Consider the following 21766-nt stretch of genomic DNA (forward strand, 5'->3'; position numbering starts at 1 on the left):
AGATGCACCCTCAATCCAATGACTGATTTCCTCAGAAAAAGAGGAGACATGCACAGAGAATGCCATGTGATAGCAGAGACAGAAATTGGAATGATGGAGCTCAAAGCCAATGATCGACAGCCATAATCAGAGGCTAGAAAGAAGCAAGGAAGGATTCTAGCCATAGTCTCAGAGGGAGTATGGCTCTGTTAACACTTTGACTTATCCTTCTAATCCCCATATTTATGAAAAAATACATTTCTTTTGTTTTAATTCACTTGGTTTGTGGTACATTGTTTCAGCAGCCCTAGAAAACTGATAGAGGGGGTGAGGCAGGGAACCAAAGAATTCTTCCTGGTGGCACAGGCATGGGAGGATGATAGATGGCTACTGGAAAGGAGCAGGTGTGGAAAGCTTTATACACCTCCCCAGGTCTCCTGCTCATCTTATGAGTTCAAGGATTTGAGGCCTGATCAAGGAAAAAGATATAACCATGAGGTGATAGTAGCACCAGTTAATAGAAGGGGATTTCTCTTACAGCTTGAGATCTTCCAGAGACGATGGCATGGGGTCACTACCCAGAAGGAGAATTGGAGAGACGCGATTAGAGAGGGAGCTTGTGTCTAGGGTGATGAGGAATCCCTAAGTCAAAGAATTCCACAGCTTGGGTTTTTGTTTTTTTGTTTTTTTTTATAGTCCCAAGGTCTGTTTTATCGGTGTCTAGCAGATGTTGGTTGCAGTTTCATGGAATATGCAAAAGCAGGTTCCAAATGGCTAAAAGTATGCTTATTTGGGCTATACTTAAAGCAATTGGATCAGTAAAAATTTGGGCTTAGCTCTGGCAGGGTTTTGAGATGATGATCCCAGCCTAGTGTGAAGTAAAATTAAGGACAATATATAGAGGCCATTTTTGGCTCATTTATATAACAAACTATGCCTTGGCACCATGTCGTTTTATAGTCCAAGTTATATTTTATTTCATAAAGCCTGAGCTTCGAGCCAACCATAAAGTATTATAATGACCCAGAATCGTGTAAGTCCACAAATTAGGATTTCAAAGTCTGTTTGCAGCTGGTCTGCCCATTCAGTGGGGGAAATTCAGAAGAGTAGATCAGAAAAAGAAAGATTTGTTTAATCATCTAGTAATAGAGTAACATTATGGCCCCTCTGGTACATGTCTCTGGCTCTCTGTAAAACTTGGTAAGTGTTCTACAGGCAGTATATTAGCAAGTACACAAAAGATCTCCCCCTCCACCTTTACCAGCCAATAAATAATGTAAGGCTGTGTTGTTATTTAACACCATGGGCCCTAAAGTGTGATAAGATTCAGCCCTGAGCTCCATTTTGTGGCCGATTTGTTTAATTTGTGTGGTAACAGTGTCCCAACAATTTGTGTGCGAAATGGCTATCTGAACTTCTTTTTTTCTTAAGATTTATTTGTATTTATTTATGATAGACATAGAGAGAGAGAGAGAGGCAGAGACATAGGCAGAGGGAGAAGCAGGCTCCATGCAGGGAACCCGAGAGGGACTCGATCCCGGGACTCCAGGATCGGGCCCTGGGCCAAAGGCAAGCGCGAAACCACTGAGCCACCCAGGGATCCCCTCTTTTCTTCTTTTAAATCCAAGGCATCTATCTGCTTAAATTGTTTTAGCATTAACCATAATTGCCAATAAAGAGGACTTATGTTTTTTAGAAGCCCCTTTAAAAATGACTGGGTAGATGCAGGATTCATTTTAGCCTTCTCTGGATGTGCCAAGTCATCATGCTACAATGCCATCTGTTGCCTGATAAGCTCACTCCCAAATCCTCAACTGGTAGAGGAGATCTTTAGTCTCAGCTAACATTTTTCACTATCTTCCCAGGCCATGATGAGACCTAATGTAGGCTGAACAGATTTCAAAGCCATAAAAATTCACATTAGCAAGGTGGATGCATCTGGGTCCAAAGTCTTCTCTGTGGGTCAACCCATCTTCTGCACTAATCGTGCAAGATTCTTTAGAAAAGTACCATTTTTTTGCATCCAGTACTATAGCATCTGACTGTTGAAATTCAGACCCTGTTAGATGGAACTCCAGATAAATTCTACATAGCCAGGTAGCCCCTTTTATATTTATTTCCTGGTATAGTTCCTTAAGGAGAGATTGGGCCCCAGGATAAGAAGCAAAGGCTCCTCCAAGCTAGAATATTCACCTCTGTCTCCACGCTATACTTTTGTCTTTTCAGTCTTTATTATGCTGTGGGTGGTTACTGACAAAGCAGAGGGCAAATTATCCCAGTCACTGTCATGGTGATACAGTGCTGCTTTTTTGTCTAAAGATCACCAATTTTCCTTCCCAGGATCTTCTCACTCTTCATCATCTCCACCAGGACTTTGGGCTTCTACCTCCTCTCTGGGTGGCCTCCTGTGACACACTGGTACAAGCAAGGCCTAGCACATGTCTTATGGTTTGGCATAACAGCTACCACTTTGGAGTCCTGTGATAGATAGGGATATAAATTTATTTGTCTTCACTTAAAGTAACACTTTGGCTAGCTCAGCCCAAGGGTTAAGATTAGGTCTCAATATCCTTGTGCAGAGAAGCTATAATGATGACATCACAACTGCATAAATGAATATCACAGAGGCATGCTAGCTGCTTGCAAAGGCTACTCTTCCAACCATATTTAAGAGACTGGCCTCAGCCTCAAATCTGTACCTTATTGACTTGTTTACCTACCATACAAATTCCCAGAAATTAGAACATCCTGTCATCTCAGACTATCCCAAATCTCTGGCTTGGCTGTGAGGAATTCCTGCCACCATATTCTATTATGATGTGATTGGTGGTCAATCCTTGCTCTTGTGGCATGCAATCTTCCCTTTTCCTATTAAATGCCCATAGGTCTTAAAATGTCTAGTACCTACCTAGTGGGGAACCCAGGCAGAAACACTGACCACTTTACCTGGCAACTCAGTGCTTCTGATCCCATCTCTAGTCAGTTTTAATAATGTGGGTTCATTCAAATTCTGGTGTTACTGCTTGGCCAGACTACTGAGGCACAGTGAGAGACCATGAAAAATATAGAGGGTGATATGGCAGAGAGCAATACCACACAAGACTAACATGTAGGCAACCTAAATTAGGAGCCCCAATTGCTTAAGAATTTCCAGGATTAATTTGCCAAGTGATTCTTTTATTGAATGGTCATATGCCATATAAATTCCTTAATCATCACTAAAAATGACCTGATCCTCATTGCCTCATGTAATGAGTTCATCAGGGGCTGATTAAGGAAAAGTATATGATTACAAGGTAAATAACAAACAATTAGTTTTATTTAGATGGTTTTTTGACAGATTTTAATGTGGGGAGGTAGGGTGAGTACCTCACTGTATGAGAGCTTCCAGAGACAATGGCCCAGGACCACCACCTAGAAGAGGAAATGGACAGGGGAATTCTTGAGAGACGGAGAAACTGATGAGGATGTTTGTATGTCTAGATGATGCCATTCAGCAGCACAATGGAGAGTATGTAGGTCAAAGAATTCCAAAGGGCAACTGTGGCTTTGCATCTTTATAATCATAGTGTTTGTCTTATCTATGGCTAGCAGATTTTGAATGCAATTTTAAAGGGTGTGTAAAGCAGACAGGCTTTAAATCACTAAAAATATGCTGATTTGGACTGTATTTTTGAGCAACTTGTGCAAAAATTTGAGTTTGGTACTGGCAGGCTTTTGAGTTAACGGTGCCAGCCTGCTGTGATGAAATAAACAACATACAATCAATATACAGAGGACATCATTGGATAATTTATATTACACTCTCCAAACCCATGGCTGCTGGAAGAGAGTAGCAAACTTTTTTGACCTAGGACACAGATAAAGAATGATTGCTTCCAGGGTACGTATAAAAGCAAAGTATTGGGAAAAAATTGGAAACCTTTCCAACTGAAGGACACACTGGAGTCCTTAGAGAAAGATGCTCAGAGAAAGCATTGTTGCTTGGAGAAAAGTGTAAGATAAATCCTCTACCTCTGAAAGAAGGACAGCAAATCATTCCTGGCTTAGGATTCTAAACCAATAATAGGCAGAGGTCTGTTGCCACTGGGGCAGTGACAATAAAGTCTCTCCCTTCCAAAATCAACTACAAATAAAAGCAGAGACTTCCTACCATGTAGAGGATTGGAGAGACACTGAGGAAGCCTTAAAACTGATATCCAAGCACAGCAAGAATTGAGGTGAAGGTAAGACTGAGGTTAGACCAGGGGGTCCATCAGAGGACTCTCCTATCCCTTGAATGAACCCAGTACTGAGTAACAAGCAATACATGTCTACTGCTGAGAGGAGGGAAGGAGCTTGGGAAGAATCCTCTATGTGGTTCAGACATGCAGGGAGGGTAGAAAACTTATAGTGGGGAAGGGATATTGATAAAAACTCTCTGGTATTTTAGCCCCCACCCCAACCACAGGACAATAGAAAATCACTATTAGAAAATTTTGAACTCAGCAGTACACTAGAGATAGTAAGAGCAACAATAAAATCCAAAAATAGTTCAACTGCTGACTATGGATAAAATTTCCCTCAATATCTGCTATACTGTGTTCAGGAGTCAACAAAAAATTATGAGACACAAAATAAAGCAAGGGAAAACAAAACAAAACAAACAACCCCCCATACCTCATTGTCACGAACTGAAGCAATCAATACAACTAGACTCAGAGATGAATCAAATGCTGAGATTGTCAATCAGAGAGTTTAAAAATAACTATGATTAATATGCCAGATGCTTAGTGGAAAACACAAATAAACATATGAGAAAATTCAGGAGAGAAGTGATAGTCAAGTGAAAATGTTATAAATAAAGATACACATATGCACACACACACATAAACAATATCAGAAATAAAGAATTCTTTAGATGAGCTCCTCAGTAGATTTACTACAGGAGATTAAAAGAATCAGTGACGCAGAAAATAAGTCAATATACATTATTTTTAAATATTCTAACTGAAACACAAAGAGAAAAAGAGAGAAAATATGACAGTTCATCCAAGAGCTCTTGGATAATACTTAGTGATCAAATGTATACATGGAATTGAAATCCTAGGAGGCAAAGGTAAAATGGGCAGAAGAAACATTTGAAGAGACGATGATCAAGAATTTTCCAAAACTAACAAAATACATTAAACCAGAATCAAAGGAGTGCAAACAAAACAAAACAAAACAAATCTGATAAATACCAAAGAAACAGACAAATAGTAAAACTGCTAAAAATCAAAGATAAATACAAAATCTTCAAAGCAGTCACAGGGAAAGGATTACATACAAAGGAATAAAGTAGTAAAAGCAATAGCAGAAATTAGGCCAATTCAAAAGACAACAGAGTGACATTTTCAGTACTAAAAAAAATACAGCAATCCAAAATCCTGTATAATATAAATAAAACATCCTTCAAAAATGAAAATGAGATAGAAAACCTCTCAGACAAAAAAAAGTGTATTCTTTGCTAGAGTATCTGAACTATACAGTGTTTAAGGAAATTCTTGAGGCAAGAGTATGATAATAGGAGTGTATAAGTGTTGAAACAGTAAAAATGAAGTAAAAACACATTTTTTTCTTATTTTTAATGACTAAGATTGATAATCATCCTAAATTTATTTCATTATGTCAATTTTGAATTTTACTAGTTATTCACATGGATGAATCAAAAAGTTTGTTGGATAAGCAAGTCTGAAGTTCAGGGGATAAATCAAAACTGAAAATATTATTGTGAGATAATAGAAAATACAAATATTGATCTTTGTCCCTAATTCCTGGTACAAAGCTCCTAAAGCCCTTGTAATATTCTAAGTGATATGAGTGCTAGGAGCATCTTTTGTTCTGATATTTGGTATCTGAGGCTCAGTAACCACTTGCAAACATAGTACTTCAAAGTTTTTTTTTAATTTTCAAAATATGATTTCCTAGTCTCCATTATCTTCATAACTGGTATAATACCTGATTTACAGAGTTGTGCAATATTCTAAGTAGTATGACTTCTAGGAGCAACTTTTGTTCTGACATTTGTTCCTTACAATATTCACAGTAAATATTGAATAATAATTTTTCAATTATAATTTGATGAGTGAACTATTATTCCTGACTTTTTAAAAAAGCCTTTTTTCCTTAACTTTATAAGAAATGTTTTTCTCAGCTTTATTGAGGTATAATTGTTCAAAATATATATATTTAACGTATATAAATTGATGATTTGAGATACTTATCCTTTGTTAAGTGATTACCACAATCAGGTTAATTAACACATCCATCAACTTCCATAGTGACCTTTTTTTGTTTGTGTATGGTGAGGAGGTCTACTCTCTTAGAAAATGCCAAGTACATTCTGTATGCATGTAGAGAAATGTTTTAAGAACACTTGTGAAAAAGATGTTTCTAAGAATGCTACTCGCTTTCTACATTGAGCAAAGTGTTATATCAGTGAATGGATATGACTGCCAGTTTGTAATGCATGCAGAAAAATGTAAAAAAAACCCACTTATAAGCAATGTTTTTGAGAATATATTATTACCTATAGTCACCATGTCCCAGATTAGATCCCCAGAGCTTATTCAATATCTTATAACTGAAGGCTTTTACGCTTTGACCATCATCTCCCCATTTCCCCATCCCCCAGCCCTTTGTGATCATTTTCTCTTTGTTTATATGAGTTTGACTTCTTTTCTCCCCTAGATCTTATATATAAATGAAATCATATAGTATTTGTTCTTATCTCTCTGGCTAACTTCACGTGTCTTGTGACCTAATATTTGATCTATCCTGGAGAATGTACTCCATAGACTTGAGAAGAATATATATTCTGCTGCATTGGGTGGAATGTTCTGCAAGTCTGTTATATACATATGGTCCTAAGTATAGTCCAAGTCCTGTTTTCTGTCTGGATGATCTATCCATTGTTGGAAGTAGGGTATTGAAATATCCTATTATTATTTTATTGTTCATTTTGCTATTCAGATCTGTTAGTATCTGCTTTATATATTTAGGTGCTCCAATGTTGGTACATATAATTTACAATTTTTATATCCTTTTGATGAATTGGCCCCTTTATCATTATAAAGAGACCTGCTTTGTCTCTTGTTATAGCTTTTGAGTTAAAGTCTATTTTGGCTAATTTAAGTATAGCTATCTCTGCTCTTTTTTGGTTTCTATTTGCATAGAATATATTTTCCATCCCTTCACTTTGAGGCTATATGTGTTCTTAAAGCAGAAATGAGTCTCTCGTAGGCAGCATAGAATTGGGTCTTGGTTTTTTTGTCTTGTTTTGCTTTGTTTTTGTTTGTTTTTTTAATCCTTTTAGCTCTCTGTCTTTTGATTGGATAATTTAATCCATTTAAATTTAAAGTAATTATTTATAGGTAAGGACTTATTAATGTTATCTTATTAATTATTTTTCTGGCTGTCTTGCAATTTCTTTGCCCCTCTGTTCCTTTTTTGCTGTATTAGTTTTGAATTGATAATTTTCAGTAGTGATAGACATTGATTCCCTTCTCCTTATCTTTTGTGTGACTACTATAAGTTTTTGTTTTATGGTTACCATGAGGATTATATAAAACATGTTATAGTTAAACAGTATATTTTAAGCTGATAACAACTTAACTTTGGTCATATACAAAAACTACCCTTTTACCCCCCCTATATTATGTTTTTTATGTAACAATTTACATTTTTCTATATGCATCCATTAACAAATTATTGTAACTATATTTTTAATACCTTGGTGCTTTTATCTATATACTAAAGTGATTAACATACCACCATATTGTAGTATTAGAATATTCTGAATATAACTCTATACTTAAAGTTTATCAATGTGACTTATATTTTCATATGTTTCATATTACTAAATAACATCCTTTCATTTCTCCTTGAAAAACTCCTTTCAGCATTTCTAGTAAGGCATGTCCAGAGGTGATGAGTTCCCTCTGCTTTTGTTTGTCAGGGGTCTTTAGCTTGCATTCATTTCTGAAGGACAGCTTTGCCAGGTAAAGTATTCCTTGTTGGCAGTTTTTTTTTTTTTTTTCTTTCAGTACCTGCATGTATCATCCCACTCTCTCCTGCCCTGCAAGGTTTCTGCTGAAAAATCTGCTCACAGTCTTATGGGATACCCTTGTATGTGAGGAATTTTTTTCTCTTAATGCTTTTTAAATTTTTTATTTTAAACAGTTTTATTTTAATATGTCTTGGAGATCTTTTTGTGTTGAAACTTTCTGGGGACCTGTGAGTTCATGAACTTGGATGTCCAAATCTCCTCCCAGGTTTGGGAAGTTCTCTGTCATTATTTCCTTGAATAAGCTTTCTGGCTCTTTCTCCTTGTCTTCTCCTTTTAGGACTCCAGTGTTACCTACATTGCTTTCTTGATGATATCCCATTATTTACATAGGCTTTCTTCACTCGTCTTCATTCTTTTTGTTGTTGTTGTTGTTCTTTTCTGACTGGATAATTTCAAATGACCTATTTTCTACATCACAGATTCTTTCTTCTGCTTGATCAAATATGCTACTAATGTTCTTTATTGCATTTTTTTTAACTTATTCATTGCATTCTTCAGCTCCAGAATTTTCTTTGGTTCTTTTCCATGATTCCCATCTCACTGTTAATTTCATTTTGTTCTTGTATTATTTTTCTGAAACTCACTGAGCCTTTTTAAAGTAACTCTTTTGAATTTCTTGTTGAGAAAAATCACAAATCACCTTTCCTTTGGGTTTGGTTCCTGGAAAATTACGGTTTTCCTTTGGTGGAGTCATGTTTCCTTGATTTTTTTTATGTTACTTGAAATCTTGCATTGTTGTCTTCACATTTAATGAAATAGTCACCACCTCCCATCTTTACTGACTGTTAGGGGAATCTGCAGACAAGGTGTCCCTAGAGGCTCACGGGTGGACTTCCTGATGGAGTCCACAAAAGAGTTAGTAAGATTTAAGTTCCTTTGATGCTCACTGACAGCCCTGACTGATGGTATTTCAGCCACTCCCTGCCCCACTTATGCAGAACACCTCCTTCCAGATAGAGCAAGAAAAAAGTGGGTTTCTTTGGCAGTGTCATGTACTACTGGGGAAGCTGGCTTCTCACTCACATGTTCTCACTTTCCCTCATGGGACAAGTTGTGGCCAAGAACATCTCTCTTGACAATACTGTGTTGCTTTGGGGTGGGGTGATGCAGGTAAAGTGAAATTATATCTCTTATCCTCTTCAATGTGTCCAATCTTGGATTTTTTTTCAGAATATTGATTGATTGATTGATTGATTGATTGATTGATTTGTACCAACAGTATGCTAGAACTTCTTTGCTGGATATCTGGACTTCCACAAAGGCATTGTTGTCCATACATCATTTTCAAATTTGATGTTCTTTGGGAACAAGATGGTAGAAAATTCTTTTTCTGCCATTTTTTTGAGAAATGTCTTAAAGAAAACAGCAAAACTTTAAGATGAAATAGTTTTTACTTATTTATTTACATTACCTTAAAAATGCCTATTAAGTGAGTGAAGTAGAAAAATAAAACAAAGCACTTTCTAGTGGAAAAGGAAAGAATAGCATCTTATATCTACAGATGATATGATTATTTACATAGAAACCTAGAGAATGATGCACTCCTTAAACCAAGATAATTTACTAGGATTTTCAGAAGAAAATAAATGTCTGACAAATAGCAGTCTTGCTATTTACTAGCAATTTCTGAAGCAATACATGAGGGAACAATATTTCATTAACAATTCAAATTTTTAAATATTCAAAAATAGTAACTTTTATACCTATACATTATCTAAATATGCCAAAAAGTACAATATTTAATATTAGTATGACTTTTTAGAGACATGAAATAAAATCATATATATATTCCCAAGTGGGAATATATAAAGGCACTAAATTTATACATAAATATTCAAAAAACAGGAAAAAAAATCCATGTGGAATAGTCTTAATTTTTTTTCTCTTGAGAAATTCTACACTTCCTTGGGAAAAATAAAGAGTAGATGTCAGCCAAAAAGGGTCAGAAAGAAGAGACTTAATATCCCTTCAGCAAGTAAAACATACTATAAACTCATGAAAATAAAAATAAGTATTTCAATTAGCATAGCAGCAAACAGATACATTTATGTATGAATTTAAATATTATAAATGTTATTTTCTAAAGGCATGCTGAAATGATGAATTTTAAATTATTGGAACTGGAGAAATTAGTCAATCATTGAAAGTAAATTAAATGAGAACCTTATTTTCCATGAGTGCTAATACACACCAGATGAGCCTAAGACAAACATATAAATAATGGAACTGTTAATTTTTAAGATAAATATAGTTGTAAATCTTTCATTTTGGCTTTAAAAATTACTTTTCTTTGAGTGCACTAAAGTCTAGTTTTCCAAGGTCCAAAAATGGATTTAGGAGATAATTTTTCCTCCAAATCGGTGGCATTTTATACTGGAAACATAAACTCACAAGATATGAAACAATTAAATCAAGTTTTAATTTTTCCTCCTAGACTCATTCTGTGGGTAATCAAATGGAGGGGGAGATAGTAGTTAAAGATAGAGAAAAATAGAGATTTTTATGATTCCAGGCTGAGTTGGTACACACTGATAGAGAGGGATTGAACTTAATTCTAGCCTGTTTACCTCCAACATAATAGGGTCTTGTCTTCCTAGAGAGAGAAGTGCACTTCCACTTACAGATCTTAAAACATCAAACAATTTCGGCTTTGATGAAGTGCCTATCTTGTTTCCTAAAACTTCTCCAGTGCTCTGATGAGCCCGAGGCCTCCATTCACAAGATCAATTGGGAGGTTCCAAATCTTCTCAAGAATTACTGAGAAGACTCATCTCATTTTATCTCACTCACGCACAGTTTATTAAAAATACATTACTAAATTTTCTTTAAAAAATATTTAATTCTAAATTTAGACTTTTGTTTTATTATTAACTTGGATCTATAAACTTTATATTTCATTCCTATAATATCTATAATTTTCAAGTAATTTGTGGACCAGGTTGATTATCACAGAAAGTCTCATAAAAAAAGTGTTATACCACAATTTCCACCTTCCACAATAAATGTACACAATAAAGTGTACATTTGATTACATAAAAATTAGGTCAAACCACATATACAAATCAAAAGGCAAAACAATTGAAAAGAGATAATTGCATCATTTAAAGTATAAGGCTTAAGATCAAAACATTTAAATTGTTTTTTAACAAATGAGAAGCAAATATTGCAATAGAAAATTTGGAAAACGTTTAAGCAAGTACTTCAGAAATGAAGAAGTATGTATACAGCTATAGAAATACATAAAGAACTATTAACATATGAATAAAATGTTTATTCTTGCTTGAAATTTAGACAAATTTAAATGATATTAATTATAAAACAAAATTTTTTAAATAAAATAACTTTGTATAAATGGGAATTTTTAATGTAATGTGAAAATTTTAAACAGGCACAATATTTACAATTTGTCAGTACATAAAAATAAAAAGCATCTATTGATTGATCACTATGTACCACTCTTTTAAGCTAGTAAGTATATTAGTTCTCTAATCTGCATAACAATGTTGAGGTAGATACTGGTACAAATATTATACAAATGAGAAAAATGAGGGCTTGTGACATAGCAAGGGACAGAGCCAGAGCCAGAGTTCTGAGACAGCCTTACCTTCCCAGGCCAACTGAAAACTACTATCCTATTGCCCTGATAGAAGACTTTAAAACAGACATATCTCTGATATACACATCTATGTTAGAGATAGAAATATGCTAAGGAAATAATCATGAATGTCCATAAAGATTTAATTATTAAGTTATCCTAGCAGCATTAAAATTGCAGAAATTTGAAAATGTCAAAAAAAGATTATCTGAATAAACTAAGTCTAATAAATACAAATCATAGAGTTATAAAAATAATTTTATAGAAGACCATGAAATGATGTAAAAATGTACAATATACTTTATTTAGTAATAACAGAAAATTTAAAAATAGTGTACATTATACCATTGTTGAAAAAATCTGGACTCATAAATATCAAAGTAATAACAATTATTGCCATTGATTGACAATAATTGCTTTACTTTTATTTGTATCTGTAACATTTCTATAATATGATAAAAAACAAATAAACCTTTTATGACAGAAAAATGTGTGTGAATATATTTAATCTTCTCTATGTTGATAAGAATTAGTATTTCTAAGGAAAAAAATGAAAAGAATTCAAAATGATATTTTTATATTTGACTATATAAAAATGTAAAATATCTGAATGCTAATGTCACTGTTAGGATAATTAAAGACAAATGAAAAATGTGAAAAATAAATCATTCTCATCACTTATCACCCAAAATATTTCATATTTTTAATATATTAAAAGTTCTTGTGAATCACTAAGGAAAAAGTAGAACAAACAATCTGGCAGGAGATTAATTAAAAACAGAAGAGACATACAAATAATGAAAAACACATTAATGTATGTTCAGGTTTAGTAATGATCATAGTAATTCATTCCAGTTAGATATTGGGTATATATTACTTGTGGCTGAAATAATTCTAATTGATAAATCTATACAGTGTATAGTGTGACTATGTGTGTTTAGGAATGGGGTAAAGGTCCTGTCAGCCCATTCTCCAAAATATAGTCTTAATATCTATACCTGTCTTCATTTCTAATGTTAGTCTGATATTGCTCTGCTTTGTTTCTTCTGTAACACTTGTCCATAACAGGGAAAAAATTATTTTAAGGGAGGTGAATTATTAAGTTGTTTATTGTCTGTATATAGCAGAAGGATTGTGTAGTCTAAGGTCTTATTTGTGTTATTCACAATTATATGTCCATCACCTTGAAATCTGCCTAAAACAGTAGTTCTGTAAAGATTATAGAATTTATGACTAAATTAGTAAATGAGTTATAATGGAGGAAAAAGTTATTAAAGTGAAATTTAAGAGAAAAATCAGAACACATCCCCATTTTATTTCGTTGATGATTTGTATCTGATCTATTTAAAGGACATTCCAATGTACTGTAATTTTCAAAGTAAAATCAAGTATATTTCTGAGTTAGTTTTAAGAATCAGAGGTCTAGGGGTGCATTGGAGGCTCGGTCAGTTAAGTGTCTGCCTTAAGCCCAGGTCATGATCCCAGGGTTCTGGGATCCAGCCCCATGCCGGGCTCCCTGATCGGTGGGGAGTCTACGGCTCCCTCTTCCTGCCCCCTGCTTGTACTTGCTCTCTCTCTTCTCTCTCTCTCTCTCTTTCAAGTAAATAAATAAAAATTTTTCTTTAAAAAGAATCAGAGGTCTAAGTCAATGTCATATAATTTAATCTATAACTTTTCTTCCTCATTTGTTAAATGCTAGGGAAATGTCAGTATCAGGTCAATATACCTTATATGAGACTCATAGGAATTCTTTGCAAGGTAATTGAGGATTTAACATTGATTATTCAAATAGTTCTTGCATGAATCATACTCAGAATTTCTAAGAAAAAAATTAAGCATCTATTTTATATTGTCTCAGAAATTGCTTCTTTTCCAATTTGTAAAAAATAAAATTTCCTTAAAAAATGAAATACTATTGAAGAGATTTGTACACTCATGTTTATAGCAACATTATTTGCAATAGCCACAAGGTAGAAGCAATTCAAGTGTCAATCAACAGATGAATAGATAAGAAATTGTAGCCTATACACACAATGGCACTTAAAAAGGAAGGGAATTCTGACACATGCTGCAACATGGATAAACTTGGGAGACATGGTGCTAAGTGAAATTAATCAGACACAAAAAAACGATACTATCTGATTCCACTTAAATGAGGTACCTAGAGTAGTCAAATCTGTAGAAACAGAAAACAGAATGGTGGTTTAGAGGGGCTGGGGTGACAGGGGATAAGGAGTTATTATTTAATGGGTATATAGTTTCAGTTTTGCAAGACGAAAAGTGTTCTGGAGATTGGCTGCACAGCAATGTGAATGTACTTTAACATTACTGAGCTATACATTTAAAAACAGTTAATGGGTGATGGGCACTAAGGGGAGCGCTTGATGGGATGAGCACTGGATGTTATACTATAGGTTGGCAAATTGAATTTAAATAAAACATTTAAAAAATTAAATCTGAAAAAAACAGTTAAGATGGTAAATTTTATGTTATGTATATTTTACTACAATTAAAATGTTTTAAAAGTGAGATTGGCTATACTTCCAATAGAACTAAGTGAGTTTCTTCCTAAAGAAGAGATGATTAAAAAAAAAGAGATGATAAAAAGTAAACAAATTATTGAGAGTCAAAGCTAACTCTTTAGACAGATCCTTGAGCAATTCTCAAGAAACGAAACTTTCCAAGATGTTTTATACCTTGAACTACAATGAGGGATTGCTGTGAGGTTCCAATCAGAAAGTAATCTGGAACCTTCAAAATACAGAGGTCAATGTCAATTCACAAAGCTTGGGGAAACAGCCTTCCAGTAGCACCTGTAAATCTGAACCTAAAATCACTCACCAATTATATCTTGTATATATCAAAGACAACCCTAAACATCTATTTTTTCTGTGACAAAACTTAGATCTTCCAAATGAAGCTACTACATTTGAGTTTTTCTTTTAATTAACAGGAAGTGTATTTCAAAAACTAAACTTTTAAGATGACAAGTGGCTTTTTTTGACTTTTGGATAGACATACCGCCTCACTTAAGTTGATGGCCTTTTGCTACTGTTTTTGGTTTTGGCTTTTTGTACCACAAGAGTCTTTGTCAAACTAGGGAATGGGAGTACAAATTAGACATCTTTTGTATTTTACATTTAATCAATTACATTGTGGATGTACCCAGTTTTAAAGTACAGAAATTGAGTATTTGGAAGTCATATCATGCAGATAGAAAAGGGAGTTTTTTGTACTCATATGAAATCACAACTCACTACAATTCAAATTTATTTTTTTATTTTTTAAGATTTTATTTATTTATTTATTTATTTATTTATTTATTTATAGAATAAGGGGAGAAGAGAGAGAGAGAGAGAGGAATCATAACCAGGCTCTGTGGGGGGCTCGATCTCATGACCCTGAGATCATGACCTGAGCTGAAATGAAGAGATGGAAGCTTAACCAACTGAATCACCCAGGTGCCCCTCAAATTTATTTAAGTGGCATTATCTACCATGTGCTCTTTCTCAAAGTACCTCTTAAATGTTTTTTTCAGTTCAAATCAAATGTGGATTAGTTGATTTGAAGTGTCAGTGAAGTCTAGAATATTTTCCAATTGTGGCTAACTTTGGAAAATAAACCTACATCACAGGTCCACCTCAGGGCCAGTCCCCTTTCAGCTTATCCACTACTTTGTCTGTTTAGTCACTGTGTTATCTGGATATATATGAGCCCAGGACTTTACTTTAGTATGAAAGCTATTTGTCCTTTCCTTTTATAAAGAATTTTGCATTCCTTCTAGCAAAATACTGAGGTTACGCTAAAAATAATCTTGTTCACCAGTTTTAGATTAAGACCATCACAAGCAGCATTGTGGAGAATTACTGTAAATGTGTGTGTAATGATTGCTCCAAGTCGTACCAGTAAATTACCAAGGACATAATTTGAAGTATTATAGTTAAATGAAAAAATAAGTTGCTTTTGGATGCAAAAACAACAGTATCTACTTCCAAAAAAAAAAAAAAAAAGAAGAACACAGAAAATTAAGGAAATCATCTGGATGATTTAACAACTAAATTTCCAAATAATCAAGGCTGGAGCAATCAGATTGTTCTATCTCCCTTCCCCAGTTCCCAAAGCATATATAGATCCAACCAGAATAGATTTTAAAGTTTATGTATTTCTGGAGTCATGGCATTTCACAAGTGAGAATACACAATGAGAATGCTTCCTGTCCCAGTGGCATAGGATGTTTAACGGAGCTTAATCACATCCATAGAAGTCTCTCATAAAACAAAACGTATTGCTTATGAATGACGTCTATTACTGTCTAATGTTTCTTACAGGTGGTGACTTCGCAGATGAAAGATGACTAATGCACAATACCCAAAATAAATTATATCTCCTCCATCCCCATTTCCCACAAACACTTGTTTTAAGTAAATGGAAATAAAACCAAAACAATCTGGACTGCCAAATTCCATTGTGCACATAGTGGTCATTTTCATCCTAGGACGACATCCCAACCTCCTTCCCCTTGTCCCTCACTAATGCCCTTGTCCTTTTAATTACAGAAAACATTCCTCTTGGACTTCTTCCCTAAAGAACTCAGAAGCACTTTTAAGTAACTTTTCATTACTAACATTTCCTGGCTAAGAGATTATTGAAAGATAACACCACACATAAGGATGTTTCCATGTACTTGAGTCCTCTCTGCACATAAAGATTAAACAACTCTCATAATGTAGAGCTGAGAAAGATGTAGGAGACTATGTAGTTCACACTTCCTATGTCAAAGACCAGGAAAAAGATGTAGACAAATCAGTAATTTCTCACACCATGTGATAACTCTAGTTACCTCTTAATCTAATGTCATTTCCATTCTGCCAATCTATGAAGCTGTTGACATAGCACAGAATCAGAATCAGAGAAGATGTCCAAAGCCATGTAGTTCTTTAGACCTCAAGTTAAATATTTTAAGCAAGAAGAACTAAGTACTAACTAAAATTGAGAGTTCCTTTTTTAAGGAACCAGGTAAGCAAAAATACAGGAAAAATTAAACTCGAATTTTATATCCTCCCGTGCCATTCTTATTTGCTTTCCAGGAGATACTAATAAAAAATGGAAGTGTAAAAATTTTGAAGAAGTAAAGGGACAAGCAAAGACCTTAATGACTCAAAAAAAAATATATATATATATGGGTAATTCATAGACTGTGTCAATTCCAGTGTTGCCTGCTAACATTGGTAAACATGAGTCTCTCAGCCACTTCATTGCACCAATTTTTTTGGTAAATAGAATGAAGTAATTACAAAGGATAGAATGAAATCAGACTAAGATCTTCAGTGTATTTATTTCAAGAGGATTCTTGTGAGGTGGAATAAGATTTATTTCTGTGAATCAAATATTTTCCTCCTTGCTTTGTTGGTTAGGAAGACCAGAATCAAATTCTTTACATCTTTGTAGCAATAATATCATTCCCATTGCATGTATTTTTATACTAATCTTAACTCTGCCACCAACTTAATTTTCTCTTTTCACCTTCCCTTATTTGTAAGTTATTTCAAATCCTTTTCAGAATGAACTATATTATAAATTATATAAACTATAAACCATACATACTCCCCATTTTTCATGACTAAAAGATAAAGTACCTATAGGCATCAACTGGAAAAAATATGTTCAAGGTAAAATATTTCCTACGTAGTGGTGAGAATGCTGTTAATAAAGCTTAACCAAGAAATAAGCTTTTCCTTTATTCCCTATCTATAAATATCTCCGTTAGGGCTTGATATAAGTTACTTGATAATATGCAAAAATAAACAGGACCACCCTCAAGGGAGCAGTACTTGGAAAATCAAAATATGCTTCCTTCTCCAGGCACAAAATTAATGCCAAGTGATAGCTTATCAAAATGAACACCAAGCACAGCCTTTCGTGCAAGAGAAACGTCTTGGGAAATGGTCACAGAATTTTGGTCTGGGGGAAGCTGGGGTAGGAAACTCGTGCATAGGCTTCTTCTCATAGGTATGACCAAATCCTTCTAGTCTAGAAATTGGACTCCATAGAACCAGGGAACAGAATCCTGGGGATTGCAGATGTCATATATACTTGATATTACCCTGGACAATAGTATTGCAATAAAAGTTCCTTAGTTTATTATTTTTAAAACTGTAATAAAATATAGCACAAAATTTACCATCGTGGTCATTTTCAAGTATATGGGTTCGTGGCATTCAGTGCATTAATATTGTTGTGCAAACATCACTACAGTCCACCTCCAGAATTCTTTGCATCTTGCAAAATTGAAACTCTGTGCCCATTTAAACTACCACTCCTCATTCTCCCCTCCTTGCTGGCTCTGGCAACCACTCTTCTACTTTGTATCTTTAAGAATTTGACTACTATAGATACTTTGTATGAGTAGAATCATATGATTTTTGTCTGTGGCTGGCTTATTCCAATAGCATCTTGTCCTCAGGGTTCATCCATAGTGCAACATGTCTCAGAATTCCCTTCCTCTTTAAGGTTGCATAATATTCCAATGCGATGTATATATCACAATTTATTTATTCATTAACCTGTCAAATGACACTTGAGTTGTTTCCACCTCCTGGCTATTATGAATAATATTGCTGTGAACAAGGGTGTACAAATATATCTTTGAGTTCCTGCTTTCACTTCTTTTAGGAATATATCTAGAAGTGAAATTGTTGGATCATATGGTAATTCTATTTTAAAATTTCTGAGGAACCGCCATACTGTTTTCCATAGCAGCTGCACCATTTTGCATTCCAACAAACAGTACACAAGGGTCCAATCTCTCTACATCCTTGCCAACCCTTGTTATCTCTTTTTGTAAAGCAGCCATCTTAACGTGTGTGAAGCAGCATTTCAGTGTAGTTCCGTTAGTTTTTGAAACAGGATTTCCAGAAAACTGTGCTGTAGTTCAGCCAGTACATTTAAGAAGACAACAAAGAATTCAAACAAAGGTGAGTATATTTACTAATTGTTCATTAGAGACAGGCCACCTTCTTACCAGGTAGTCTGACTTGAGCTCTGTTAATAACATGAAAACAAGACCTATTCTTTCTTAAGCCTCAACTGACAACTATGAGATGCTATAAATTACCAGGCCTGGCTGTTTGTGATTAGTCATGACTGTTGAATTTCTTCTGGAACAACAATAGGTGGCAGTAAATAAGGTTGTAAATGGGCCTATTTAAAGACAAGGCAAAAGTTCCACTTCATCTTTTTGCTCCTTTTCCCCCCAAGCATTTTGCATTTGATAAAACCCAAAACACATTTAGCCCTGAGCAACAACTGCCCCCCTCCTTAAACACATGTGTGTCTCAAGAGAATGAATCCATATGTTTCTGATTCATTTACAATTAATTCATCAAAATGTTGTTTTGATGTCCAAGAAGCTTTATTGAGGCTCTCTCATGAGTCTTTTTTCTTAGAAACAGGAAATTAGGCCTTGCCAAGAGCCAAACTCAAAACACACAAAAGGGTTTTGAGCTGAGTTTGAAACATTGGGACTTCAACATCTAAGTGACTGCCAAACTTGGGACAAGAACATCTCTTCATCTCTACATGCAAGCCAAACCCAGATTTAATGTCAGATTAATCTCTGGCTCTTGAGATGCCCAGCATGACTTGAGCCTTTTTGTGCAAGCACTGTAAGACTCCAGGTGAGCAGCAAAGCATTATGAAGTTGAGAAAGAAGATCAACAGATTTTTTTAAAAAATTTATCCTAGCAAGACACACTGAGTTTATAAAAATGTCTGTAGACAGCACATCCACTGATAACCCCCTGAGCAGTTTCCTTTCATCCACTCTGCCCTGTTTCCTGTTTGTAAACTATCTCAAACAGGATGGCTTAACACCAGGTGATTTTAAAGACCACAGAGTTCAGGCTGTTCTTTACCCACATGCTCTACCACATACCAAACTTAACTTTTCAGAGATCAATGCCATTCAGTCTTCAATGCTCCAAGCATTAATTCTCCAACCATCTCTAGGATTCTGTTCCTTTTCTACTTGAACTCATATAGGTTTCTAGCTTATGTGAATCCTTCTCCAATGCTCCAATCTAGCCAAACAGGTCTGCTTTCTCCAAATCTCACTTAATGCTTTCAGTTCTTTAAATTGTTCACACAACTCAAATTTTCTGCCTCTGTAAATGTCACCATCCATTCTTCTTGTATCTCTCTTCCTCTCTAGGGCCATATATCAACCCCAGCCTAATATCATCTCACCTCCTCCTTAATGTCTATAGCACTTATCTTCAGTGTACATGGTCATTACCATGTACTCCTCTGTAAAGACTCTTTTACAGTAATTAGATATACATGAAAAGATGAATTATCCTGAATTAAATTATTTGTCAAATATCTTGCTTCATAAATAGCTGCTACCATTTTGTACACTAGGGAGAACAAATAGAGGATGAGAATTTTTGAAATGACATAAAACTGATTGCACTTAGAGAATCCCACATGTGATAAAATATAGAAATATGGTTTAGTTTATGTATGACTTTAGTTTTTTAAGGATAGAAGTTATAGATGATGATGACAGGAATTTCTAGAGCAAAATTTAGCATTGATATAATGAATATGAAAGGAAAGGATCAACTTGAGATCTAATTCTGCTATAATAGGTATATCAGGTTTATTGCTTAATTGCCTTAAAGTTAGTTGTAATTATCAGAAAGAAAAGGAAACAAAAAATAAAATACTGCTTTTACTTTAGTTCAGATTAATGAGGAATAGCTGGTCAATGATATGACAGTGTATGATCCAGGATTCTCTACAGATATACAGAACCGACAGCACATATACGAAGAGATTTATTATAGGCATTGACTCACACGATTATGGAAGCTGAGCAATCCCATTGTCTGTTCCCCAAAAGAGAGGGCAAAGTACTTGAATGATGTTTATTCCTCTCCTTATATCCTATAATTGAAACAGTAAGATGTAAAATTAACAATACTTAAATACTACATAAAGTCAGCACATCATATATTACATGATAAAGGAATAAAAGAGAGGAAAAGAAAACAAAGATATTTTCACAGCATATGTATACACACACAAACATATCCATACCAAAATAAGGAGGAAATAGCCATGACAACCACAGTTTTCACTTCTGTAATTGGTCACACATGATCATAGCTAGTTTTTACCTACCCTTTTTTAACTATCTATTCTATATTCCCTTTGCCTTCAGCAAACACCTCTGCTGTTTATGATTCTTTAGCTGGTAGGGTGACCCAAACCTTCCTTCCCTAAAGGACCTGGGGCATTATTAGTTCTGCCTAGATTGAGTTATAGTTTTCCACTGACCATAATCACAGGGTTTGGTAATACTGAGAGATGCCCTAAGGGGTCTCCTGTATGCCAGACATATTCTTCCTTACTTACATTATAGAGTAGTGATCAGATTTTCCCTTTGTATTTAGGATTGATCACCCCAGCCAGCACCATAACTCTTTGCTTTGTGTATTGATTCAAAAGCATGAGAAGCCCAAAGTGGCTAACTTAAAGTTCAATAGAATCATCATGTCTTCTGGTAAAAACATCCCTCCCTCTGGAACTAACACCTCTAGGTCAGCAGAGCATAAAGTCATGCAAACAGGAAACGTAAGTTTTGCTAGTTGGTCACTAGAGTAATAATGAGTGCCACTCCCATTTCCACCTCTTGATCTCTGGACCCATGAATCCCAGCTATGGAAGAAATAGCACTGCATATTCAATGCTGACTCAGAACATAATAGCCTTCTAGAGAACTTTCTTCCTGCCTTGCAAACTTTTGTCACCTCCTGAGTCTTCATAAAGCCATCCCACTGTTCTATCAAGCCAGCTGCTTCAGGATAATGGGGAACCTAATAAGACCAATGAATTTCATTAGCCATACTCACTGCCCTTCTTTCACTGTGAAGTTCCTTTGTTAGAAACAATGCTGTGTATGACAATGGGTAAGGCATCCTGTAACTCCAAAGATTGCCATTTTGGCAGATGCATTGTGTACAGAGAAGGCAAATCCATATCAAGAGCCTCTATTACTTTGAGGACAAAACGATGCCCCTTCTTTGTTGGAAGTGGTCCAG

At 34.8% G+C, this 21766-nt stretch overlaps 1 long non-coding RNA gene across 1 annotated transcript in view; it reads left to right on the forward strand.

Moving 5' to 3' along the window:
- LOC112670137 (uncharacterized) overlaps positions 1-16121 on the forward strand; it is a 62644-nt gene extending 46523 nt beyond the window's left edge. Inside the window, exons 4-5 of the long non-coding RNA XR_007405964.1 lie at positions 14994-15124; positions 15992-16121. This is a non-coding gene — a long non-coding RNA (uncharacterized LOC112670137). The remainder of the gene's footprint in view (positions 1-14993; positions 15125-15991) is intronic.
- The last annotated feature ends 5645 nt before the right edge of the window (positions 16122-21766 follow it).

Source organism: Canis lupus, chromosome 25 (assembly GCF_003254725.2).
Source record: "Canis lupus dingo isolate Sandy chromosome 25, ASM325472v2, whole genome shotgun sequence".
Taxonomy (NCBI): Eukaryota; Metazoa; Chordata; class Mammalia; order Carnivora; family Canidae; genus Canis; species Canis lupus.